An 11,455-nucleotide genomic window follows, 5' to 3' on the forward strand; every position below is an offset into this window, starting at 1 on the left:
TCGTCGGAAGAAGGACATGTTGACCTTTACCTGTTTGTGCGTCCTCAGGGAACAGCTCGTAGGAAGAAGGACATGTTGACCTTTACCTGTTTGTCGTCCTCAGGGAACAGCTCGTAGGAAGAAGAAACATGTTGACCTTTACCTGTTTGTTGTCCTCAGGGAACAGCTCGTAGGAAGAAGGACATGTTGACCTTTATCTGTTTGTTGTCCTCAGGGAACAGCTCGTAGGAAGAAGGACATGTTGACCTTTATCTGTTTGTCGTCCTCAGGGAACAGCTCGTAGGAAGAAGGACATGTTGACCTTTACCTGTTTGTCGTCCTCAGGGTACAGCTCGTAGGAAGAAGAAACATGTTGACCTTTACCTGTTTGTTGTCCTCAGGGAACAGCTCGTAGGAAGAAGAAGGTGGTTCACAGAACGGCAACAGCCGACGACAAGAAACTCCAGAGTTCCTTGAAGAAACTGGCAGTGAACAACATCGCTGGTATTGAGGAGGCAAGTCATTCCAATCAACATTTTATTAATTTTTTTAAAGGAGAAACTAAGTTGACCATCTTCACACTGAGCATGTCAACTAAATCAACACTTGGCCTCTCCCCTGCCTTGGCACCAAATGTAGATCTGAAAGTCTCGGGATAGGGTTCAACAACCGCTTGTTCTCTGAAATGATTAGATGGGTAGACAGCGTGTCCTGTGAAAATCTACGGTAAAATTGTAGTCATATTGCTGATGTAACGGATGTGAAATGGCTAGCTAGTTAGCGGTGGTGCGCGCTAATAGCCTTTCAGTCGGTGACGTCAATCGCTCTGAGACCTTGAAGTAGTGGAGCGATGGGTAACGATGCTTCGTGGGTGACTGTTGTTGATGTGTGCAGAGGGTCCCTGGTTCGCGCCCCGGTCGGGGCGAGGGGATGGACTAAAGTTAAACTGTTACACTGACACCTTTTTCAATCCAATCCAATCTGGGCCCTTTCAGTTGCCATAGAAATTCCTCTAATAGAGCTGATGTGAATGTTCTACATGTCAGAAAGGCATGATTTGTTCTTCATAGCATATTTCTATCTGAACGTTCCCGAAACATTGTCGTGCTGAATGTTATACATTATACAGGAAAGAATGCTGTGCTAAACCCTGGTCTTATCCCCCCCCTCCCAGGTGAACATGATAAAGGACGATGGCACAGTGATCCACTTCAACAACCCCAAGGTGCAGGCCTCTCTGTCTGCCAACACGTTTGCTATCACGGCCATGCAGAGAACAAACAGCTGACAGAGATGCTGCCAGGCATCCTCAGCCAGCTGGGGGCAGACAGCTTCACCAGCCTTCGCAAACTGGCAGAGCAGTTCCCACGCCAAGGTGGGTGTAGTGTGTACACGCATTAGGAATGTATTCAGACCCCTTGATTTCTCTCTGTATTTTTGTTAAGTTACAGACTGTTTTTTTCCCCTCATGAATTTATACAGAACACCCCATAATGACAAAGCAAAAACATGTTTTTAGAAATTGTAGCTAAGTATTTAAAAAAAAGCTGAATTATCACATTTACATAAGTATTCTGACCCTTTACTCTGTACTTGTTGAAGCACCTTTGGCAGCGATTACAGCCTCGATTCTTCTTGGGTATGACGCTACAAGCTTGGCACACCTGTATTTGGGGAGTTTCTCCCATTCTTCTCTGCAGACCTCTCAAGCTGTCAGGTTGGATGGGGGAGCGTCGCTGCACAGCTATTTTCAGGTCTCTCCAGAGATATTCGATCGGGTTCAAGTCCAGGCTCTGGCTGGGCTACTCAAGGACATTCAGAGACTTGTCCCGAAGCCACTCCTGCGTTGTCTTGGCTGTGTGCTTAGGGTTGTTGTCCTGTTGGATGGTGAACCTTCACTACAGTCTGAGGTCCTGAGCGCTCTGGAGCAGGTTTCATCAAGGATCCTTTGTACTTTGCTCAGTTCATCTTTCCCTCGATCCTGACTAGTCTCCCAGTCCCTACCACTGAAAAACATCCCCACAACATGATGCTGCCACCACCATGCTTCACTGTAGGGATGGTGCCAGGTTTCCTCCAGACGTGACGTTTGGCATTCAGGCCAAAGAGTTCAATCTTGGTTTCACCAGACCAGAGAATCTTGTTTCTCATGGTTTGAGAGTCTTTAGTGCCTTTTGGCAAACTCCAAGCGGGCTGTCATGTGCCTTTTACTGAGGAGTGGCTTCCGTCTGGCCACTCTACCATAAAGGCCTGATGGTGGAGTGCTGCAGAGATGTGTCATTCTCATAGGAAAGGCTGATATTTCAGTTACGAGCTGTTCCCTGAGGACGACAAACAGGTAAAGGTCAACATGTCCTTCTTCCTACGAGCTGTTCCCTGAGGACGACAAACAGGTAAAGATCAACATGTGCTTGTTTTATTCCTGTGGGACAAAGTACAAACATTTACCTGGACCTAACTGCAGATAGCACTACTGGGTGATTTGATAAGTCAATCATATAATACTTTTAGCAACAAAAAAAATAATATAGTATTTAAAATCTGTAGAAACTATACGAATAGAAAAGGTTCAGAACTTTAGAAAACATTACAACACCGTTAAAAATATGGCAAATAGAAATCCAAAATGGATGGTGCTAAGAGATCGATGGGAGGGGTTGAATGGAGCTGAAGGATGGGACTAATAACAAGATAAACAATGTAAAATAGACTGTAACCGTAAAATGTGAAACAGCACAGTTAAAAATATATGGCAAATAGAAATCCAAAATGGATGGACATCAGAAAGTGATTAGCGGTTGAGGAAGGACAGAACTAAAATAGCAGAATATGTCCGTGAAATGTATATAGTATCTATAAGCTGGAAGTAGAAGCCTAAGTGTTATTGTTTATTAGTTTACTCCAATTAGGGGAGGGGTGGTAGGGTTGGTGGAAAATAATAAAATATGTATATAGTACGAGTCAAAAGGTTTGAACACCTACTCATTCAAGGGTTTTTCTTCACTTTCACTATTTTCTACATTGTAGAATAATAGTGACGACGTCACAACTATGAAATAGTGTTAAATGAAGTGTAAAATCGAAATATATATTTTTTTTTTTGAGATTCTTCAAAGTAGCCACCCTTTGCCTTGATGACAGCTTTGCACTCTTGGCATTCTCTCAACCAGCTTCATGAGGTAGTCAACCTGGAATGCATTTCAATTGACAGGTGTGCCTTGTTTAAAGTTAATTTGTGGAATTTCTTTGCTTCTTAATGCTTTTGAGCCAATCGGTTGTGTTGTGACAAGGTAGGGGTGGTATACAGAAGATAGCCTTATTTGGTAAAAGACCAAGTCCATATTATAGCAAGAACAGCTCAAATAAGCAAAGAGAAATGACAAGAACTTTGAACGTTTCTTCGAGTGCAGTCGCAAAAATCATCAGGGCTATGATGAAACTGGCTCTCATGAGGACCGCCACAGGAAAGGAAGACCCAGAGTTACCTCTGCTGCAGAGGATAAGTTCATTAGAGTTACCAGCCTCAGAAATTGCAGCCCAAATAAATGCTTCACAGAGTTCAAGTAACAGACTAACCGATCGCTGCAGCTGTACATAGCCCATCTGTAAATAGCCCACCCAATCTACCTACCTCATCCCCATATTGTTTTAATTTACTTTTCTGCTCTTTTGCACACCAGTATCTCTACTTGCACATCATCATCTGCTCATCTATCACTCCAGTGTTAATTTGCTAAACTGTAATTACTTAGCTACTATTGGCCTATTTATTGCCTTACCTCCTCACACCATTTGCACACACTGTATACAGATTTTTCTATTGTGTTATTGACTGTACGTTTGTTTATTCCATGTGTAACTCTGTGTTGTTGTTTGTGTCGCACTGCTCTGCTTTATCTTGGCCAGGTCATAGTTGTAAATGAGAACTTCTCAGCTGGCCTACCTGGTTAAATAAAGGTTAAATAAAAAATGTAATAAAGACAGACATCTCAACATCAACTGTTCAGAGGAGACTGTGTGAGTCAGGCCTTCATGGTCAAATTGCTGCAAATAAACCACTACTAAAGGACACCAATAAAAAGAAGAGACCTGCTTGTGCATTGTAGTGCAAACCATGAATAGGAATGGAGGTGACCGATGAAAACACAGAACTACATATTAGAATGCAACACACAACAGATCGAATCTCCTGCACATTGGTTTGGACTCAGCACCCAGGGAAACGTATCAAGTATTTTGGTCTTCACCCAAATATTTATTCACTTATTTTCTATCTCAAGCCAGTACAATGGATGTACTAGTCTAACTTAAAGTAATCAACATGTTAGTGATATGCTGAGTGCCAACAGTCGGAACAAAAAGTACATTTCATGCCCTACCAGCCACTGTGTCAGGCAGATTACAACATTTCCCCCGGCTAAATAAAAAAATGTAATAAAAAGATGAGCATGCTCTGTAGTGTTTAGAAAACAATTAACGTATTACTATTAAGTAGTAATGTGGTCTATGGTTTAATTCCATATAATTTTGTGACCTGAGGCTTTTGTACCAAAATATCACAGATGACAATTTTTCACCTGCCCCTTTAAGGGTGGGAGGTTACCATGGTAACACAATGCTGACGAATAGCTGCATCATCTTCTCTTCTCTAGCAATTGAAACTCAAAACATTGAAAAAACAAAACACTTGTGAACAAAATAAACGTAAACATCCAAGAAACACAAGGACAATGTCTCACTCCAGTAGACTTTTGTTTCAAGTAAATTAGACCAATGTTTTGCATGTGTGCTTCTAAAAACAAATCTTTCACTCAGCTCTTCAGGTGCTCACAGCCAGGCAGTGTTTCAGCGTGAGGTGGAATAGGCTATATCGTAGGCCGTCATTGTAAATAAGAATTAAATAAGAATGTTCTTAACTGACTTGCCTTGTTAAATAAAAGGTTAAATATGGATTTGTAGTTCTTTGACTTTGTGCGATTAATTTACCAGCTATAGAATAAATATTTAAAAAATGGCAGAAATACTTTGAAAACAGCTACTGCAGCATGTATGTTACTATAAATATGATCATACTTCATTATTTGTATTCACAAATACGAGTGAAATACTCACACTGACGCCCTGACCACACCGCTAACGTGGCTGGTGAAACACACCCAACATGTTGACCACACCGCTAACGTGGCTGGTGAAACACAGCCAACATGCTGACCACACCGCTAACGTGGCTGGTGAAACACACCCAACATGCTGACCACACCGCTAACGTGGCTGGTGAAACACACCCAACATGCTGACCACACCGCTAACGTGGCTGGTGAAACACACCCAACATGCTGACCACACCGCTAACGTGGCTGGTGAAACACACCCAACATGCTGACACACCGCTACGTGGCTGGTGAAACACACCCAACATGCTGACCACACGCAAACGTGGCTGGTGAAACACACCCAACATGCTGACCACACCGCTAACGTGGCTGGTGAAACACACCCAACATGCTGACCACACCGCTAACGTGGCTGGTGAAACACACCCAACTGCGACCACACGCTAACGTGGCTGGTGAAACACACCCAACATGTTGCCACACCGCTAACGTGGCTGGTGAAACACACCCAACATGCTGACCACACCGCTAACGTGGCTGGTGAAACACACCCAACATGCTGACCACACCGCTAACGTGGCTGGTGAAAACACACCCAACATGCTGACCAACACCGCTAACGTGGCTGGTGAAACACATCCAACATGCTGACCACACCGCTAACGTGGCTGGTGAAACACACCCAACATGTTGACCACACCGCTAACGTGGCTGGTGAAATACACCTAACATGCTGACCACACCGCTAACGTGGCTGGTGAAATACACCCAACATGCTGACCACACCGCTAACGTGGCTGGTGAAATACACCTAACATGCTGACCACACCGCTCACGTCACGTTCGCGTGGCAAAATACATTATTCAATCATTGCATCCACACTGCTCACGAGCGTCTGCGTAGCCAGGCACTAAAGCAGAACTTGGTTCTATTTGTGACGCTTCACACGCTGCAAGTCCCGCCTCTCCCATCTCCTCATTGTTTTTTTTAGGAGCAAATACCCACGTGGGTGATTGAAAGACACACTAAGGTTCACGCGCCAGTCCAGTTGGTGGTGATGCACCTTAAAAGTTTGTTGTCAACCACCATATAAAGTCCAAAGAAGAAGCCTGGAAGGAGGAGAGATGACTAGAAAAATATTTGGTTGACTCTTTTATTTGTGGATGAATTGTCAGAGTAGAGGACCTTGTGCATTTCAGGTAAAATAACAACCCAATGTTTATATCCCAGGACAAATGAGCTAGCAACAGCAAGCTAACTAGCTAAATTTCCATAAATGTTTGATGCTTTTCGACCTGTCCCCAAATTAATATTGTTGATTAAGAGTTTGTTTTGATATTTCAACATGTGTATCCTGATTATGTCTGGCGTGGGTGGACAAAAACCAACACATGCACGATTGCGCACGTACGTGCCCAGTCTAGTCAGCATGTTAGCCGCCAATGACAAAAATCGACAGTCGGCAGGTGTTAAATTTGAGCCACACCAACAGCGCCATCTAGCTGTGGAGAGGAGACACAGCAAGGCCCTTACCAAACAGAAAGAGACAAAGCCCTGGGCCCCACAGCCAGGCCGGATGGGCCAAAGCATCTGCTCATAATAGGAGTAATATGCTCAGAGGAAACACGACTGCCATTTGCTTTGATAAGTCCAATGCCCTTAAACCAAACTGCTGCCGTCAACCCTGCACATGACCAGATATGGAAGGGACTACAATTTGGTCATGCCTGTGTCATAACAAAATGTAGATTTTAACAGTCGAGATGATAGTAGTTACCTTTCCACCTATCCGGACCTGGGCCTGAAGTTTGGCTAGTTTCTCTTGGTTCATGGCTTTATCTGGAAAAGAGGAACGTGGATGAGTTGTCAGACAATATTCTCATGAATTAACAAATGACAATCAAAACACAAGCCTACTGGATGAATGCAATCGGCTTCAAGTTTATCCTGAACCACTGCGGAAGCTGTTAGTGGACCTGGCTACAAACTAGGCACCAATTGAGTTTTATCTGACAGTTGAGCTATCCATCTAGTTTACTAGCCAACCATTTTAGTCTGCAAACACTTTTAAAAAATCAGCCGTTCCATTCCTAAGGACTGACTCTTCAAAAAATGCCTGTCAGCCAAAACACACACAGATGAATAGTTAGTTACCTAGCTAGTTAACGTTAGACCATGTCATTAACAAAGCTAGTTAACTAACGAGCCAAAATTAGCAAACTAACGTTACCTATTTAACGTTAGTAATGTTCGCTACGCCCGTAGTGTCAACATTGAGGCTCAGCTAGCCATAAACTGTAGCTAACTATCTAGCTGTCATTTAGCCAGTTAACCATTTCATATTCCTGACGAGGTAGCTAGCTAACTAGCTTTCTAAATGTTACTGCATAAGCCATAGCTAAGTAACAACGTAGATACTGTTACCTAGCTAGCATTGTAAACACAGTAGGCTAGGTGCTCAAAGCAAACCGAAAACAACGGATACTGTATTAGGGCTGTTGTCTTTTTGTCGTACATGCCGTAGTCCATAGCTCTAGTTGTTAAAAAAAAAGGAATAAGTATTTACCTGTGTAAAGACAGCGTCAGTAATTTGATCGATCAGTCCTAAGGCACAGCACCTTCATCCACACAGGTTCACAGCAGAACAGGAACTAGCACGCAGCAAGAGAGAACACGCGGTTGATGCTGATGGCGAATCTCAACACGTGTCTTTTCTCTGGGTGGGTGAATTTCAGGCAGTGGTCGTTTTGGTGCGTGTGTAATTTTCAGCAGATGGGATTTGATTGATTGATTTAATGTATTAGCTTTAATCACTTTAAACACATACAGACTTATAGCCATTTGTACTACAGTTGCCTGCAATGTGTATCTGAAGAGAAATCAACCGTTTGTGCCAATGTTGTATATGGAGAAATTAGTGCTTTCGTCTTGTTGTGGTCCATATCACATTTGTATTTTTTTTGTGCACGAAAAGCAAGTTTTCCACCCAATTGGCGACATTCTAAAATCCGCATAAAATTGTGCATTTTCCCACCAGAGATTTGTTTCCATTGGTGATCAAATTGACTTGTTGCTCCAGATTATAGTATGTGTGTGATGACATACTGCACATAGAAATAGCTTTGTCGGTTAAATAACCATGTACCGAATAAAAATACAAGTTAAATGGGTTTATATCGCATTTAACTCTACTGGTGGTTTTCTCACAATTTTTTTTTGCTTTAAATGGCGAGTGTGCCACCAGAATAAGACCCTCGATATTTATTGGAAAGCAGCATCTCGCTCATCACCTTTCACTTTCACCATCCTGTAAAGTTATTTTACAATTTATTTCACCTAATAAACTGCATGATTTCCGGAGTTATAGTGCGATGACCACATGTCATCGGATGATTCCACGTTTACTTTGATATGATGGCGATTATATCAATATTTGCGCATAAAAGCGTTTCCACCGCCGTTTCTCGTATTATTATCCCACCTATTAATTAAATTCAATCCCACCTAATATTTTGTTTTGTCGACATTTGCTAATATTTGTTAAGTTTACCGACAAAATTTGCTGCTTCCATCAATCATGTCATGACATTTTTTTTATCCGACATGAACTTTACTGGCATAAAAATGTTGGATGGAAACATGGTATTAAGATACACTCAGTGATTCCCAACCTTTTTCGGTTACTGTACCAGCAACTTCCCCAAACTGTTGCCACAAAGTTGGAAGCACAGAATCATCTACAATATCATTGTATGCTGTAGCGTTAAGATTTCCCTTCACTGGAACTAAGAGGACTAGCCCGAACCATGATACAGTATCATAACCGGACGTGATTGGGAGTCCCATAGGGCGGCGCACAATTGGCCCAGCGTCGTCCGGGTTTGGTTTGCCTAGTTGAATAAAGGTTAAAAAAAAAACACACAAAAAACACCCCACCCCATTATTCCTCCTCCACCAAACTTTACAGTTGGCACTATGCATTGGGACAGGTAGCGTTCTCCTGTCATCTGCCAAACCCAGATTTGTCCATCGGACTGACAGAAGTTGAAGCGTGAATCAGAGGTTTACACCACTCCAGCAGACACGTGGCATTGCGCATGGTGATCTTAGGCTTGTGTGTGGCTGCTCGGCAATGGAAACCCATTTCATGAAGCTCCCGACGAACAGTTATTGTGCTGACGTTGCTTCCAGAGGCAGTTTGGAACTCGGTAGTGAGTGTGGAAACCGAGGACAGACAATTTTTACGTGCTACGAACTTCAGCACTCGGTTCCGTTCTGTGAGCTTGTGTGGCCTACCACTTCGTGGCTGAGCCGTTGTTGCTCCTAGACATTTCCACTTCACAATAACAACAATAATAATAATGCAGTCGATCGGGACAGCTCGAGCAGGGCAGAAATTTGATGAACTGACTTGTTGGAAAGGTGGCATCCTATGACGGTGCCACGTTGAAACTCACTGAGCTCTTCAGTAAGATACAGTGCCTTTAGAAATGATACACACCCCTTGTCTTTTTCCACATTTAGTTGTGTTACAGCCTGAATTTAAAATGGATTAAATTGCGATTGTTTTGTCACTGGCCTCTACACACAATACCGCATAATGTCAAAGTGGAATCATATTTTTTTTTTTAAGTTTAAAAATTATAAAAAATGAAAAGCTGATATGTCTTGAGTCAATAAGTATTCAACCCCTTTTTATTGCAAGCTTAAATACGTTCATGAGTAAAAATGTGCTTAAAAAACACAAATTTTGTTTTTTTTGGCTTATTCAACCACAAAGACCAAGGTTTTCCAATACCTCGCAGAAAAAGGGCACCTATTGGTAGATCTTTTTTTTTTTAACTAGGCAAGTCAGTTAAGAACATGTTCTTATTTACAATGACGGAAACCGCTCAAGGATTTCACCATGAGGCCAAGGGTGACTTTAAAACAGCTACAGAGTTTAATGGCTGTGACGGGAGAAAAATGAGGATGGATCAACAACATTGTAGTTACTCCACAATATTAACCTAAATGACAGAGTGAAAAGAAGGAAGCCGGTACAGAATAAAAATAGTCCAAAACATGCATCCTGTTTGCAACAAGGCACTAAAGTAATACTGCAAATAATGTGGCAAAGCAATTCACCTTTTTTGTCCTGAGTACAACTCTCCATATTTTCAAGCATAGGGATGGCTGTGTCATGTTATGGGTATGCTTGTAATCGTTAAGGACTGGGGAGTTTTTCAGGATAAAAAGAAACGGAATGGAGCTAAGCACAGGCAAAATCCTATCGAAAGACCTGCCTCAGTCTGCCTTCCACCAGACACTGGGCGATGAATTCACCTTTCAGCAGAACAATAACCTAAAACAAAAGGCCAAATCTACACTGTAGTTGCTTACCAAGAAGACACTGAATGTTCCTGAGTGGCCTAGTTACAGTTTGGACTTAAACCTACTTGAAAATCTATGGCAAGACTTGAAAATGGTTGTCTAGTAATGATCAACAACCAATTTGATAGAGCTTAAAGGATTAAAAAAAAAAATATTGGCAAATGTTGCACAATCCAGGCGTGGAAAGCTCTTAGACTTACCCAGAAAGACAAAGGTGCTTCAACAAAGTATTGACTCAGAGCTGTGAATGCCCCTCCCTACCTTCGGGCAATGTTCAAACCCTACACCCCAACCCGAGCACTCTGTTCTGCCACCTCAGGTTTCTTGGTCCTCCCTCCCGTACAGGAAGGCAGCTCCAGCTCAGCCCCAGTCCAAACTGTTCTCTGTCCTAGCACTCCAATGGCGGAACCAGCTTCCCCCTGAAGCTAGGACAGCAGAGTCCCTGCCCATCTTCTGAAAACATCTTTAAACCCTACTTCTTCAAATAGAATCTTAGAGTTTTAATGACTCCAACCTAAGTGTATGTAAACTTCCGACTTCAACTGTAAATCGCTCTGGATTAGAGTGTCTGCTAAGTGACTAAAATGTAAAAATGTAAATGTGAATAGGTATTTAAATGAGATCTTTCTGTATTTTATTTCCAATAAATTAGCTAAAATTTCTAAAAACATGTTTTCACTTTGCCATTCAAATCAAATGTTATTTGTCACATGCGCTGAATACAACAAGTGTAGACCTTACCGTGAAATGCTTACTTACAAGCCCTTGAATTCACCTTTCAGCAGGACAATAACCTAAAACAAAAGGCCAAATCTACACTGTAGTTGCTTACCAAGAAGACACAACAATGCAGTTTTAAGAAAATATTTACTAAATAAACTAAAGAAGAAGAAGAAAAAGTAACACAATAAAATAACAATAATGAGGCTATATACAGGTTACAGGTTAGTCGAGGTAATTTGTACATGTAGGTAGGGGTAAAGTGACT

General features: G+C 42.1%; 1 long non-coding RNA gene and 1 pseudogene across 1 annotated transcript; one reads left to right on the plus strand and one right to left on the minus strand.

The window, feature by feature from the left end:
- LOC112070290 (transcription factor BTF3 homolog 4-like) overlaps positions 1 to 1,388 on the plus strand; it is a 4,075-nt pseudogene extending 2,687 nt beyond the window's left edge.
- Positions 1,389 to 2,328: 940 nt separating this feature from the next.
- Positions 2,329 to 7,809, minus strand: LOC112070294 (uncharacterized). The gene is made up of 3 exons (XR_011475554.1): positions 7,661 to 7,809; positions 6,872 to 6,933; positions 2,329 to 2,355 (listed from the first exon to the last, which is right to left on the minus strand). It is a non-coding gene; the product is annotated as an uncharacterized lncRNA (long non-coding RNA).
- Positions 7,810 to 11,455: the final 3,646 nt, after the last annotated feature.

Source organism: Salvelinus sp. IW2-2015, unplaced genomic scaffold, assembly GCF_002910315.2.
Source record: "Salvelinus sp. IW2-2015 unplaced genomic scaffold, ASM291031v2 Un_scaffold1277, whole genome shotgun sequence".
In the NCBI taxonomy this organism is placed as follows: Eukaryota; Metazoa; Chordata; class Actinopteri; order Salmoniformes; family Salmonidae; genus Salvelinus; species Salvelinus sp. IW2-2015.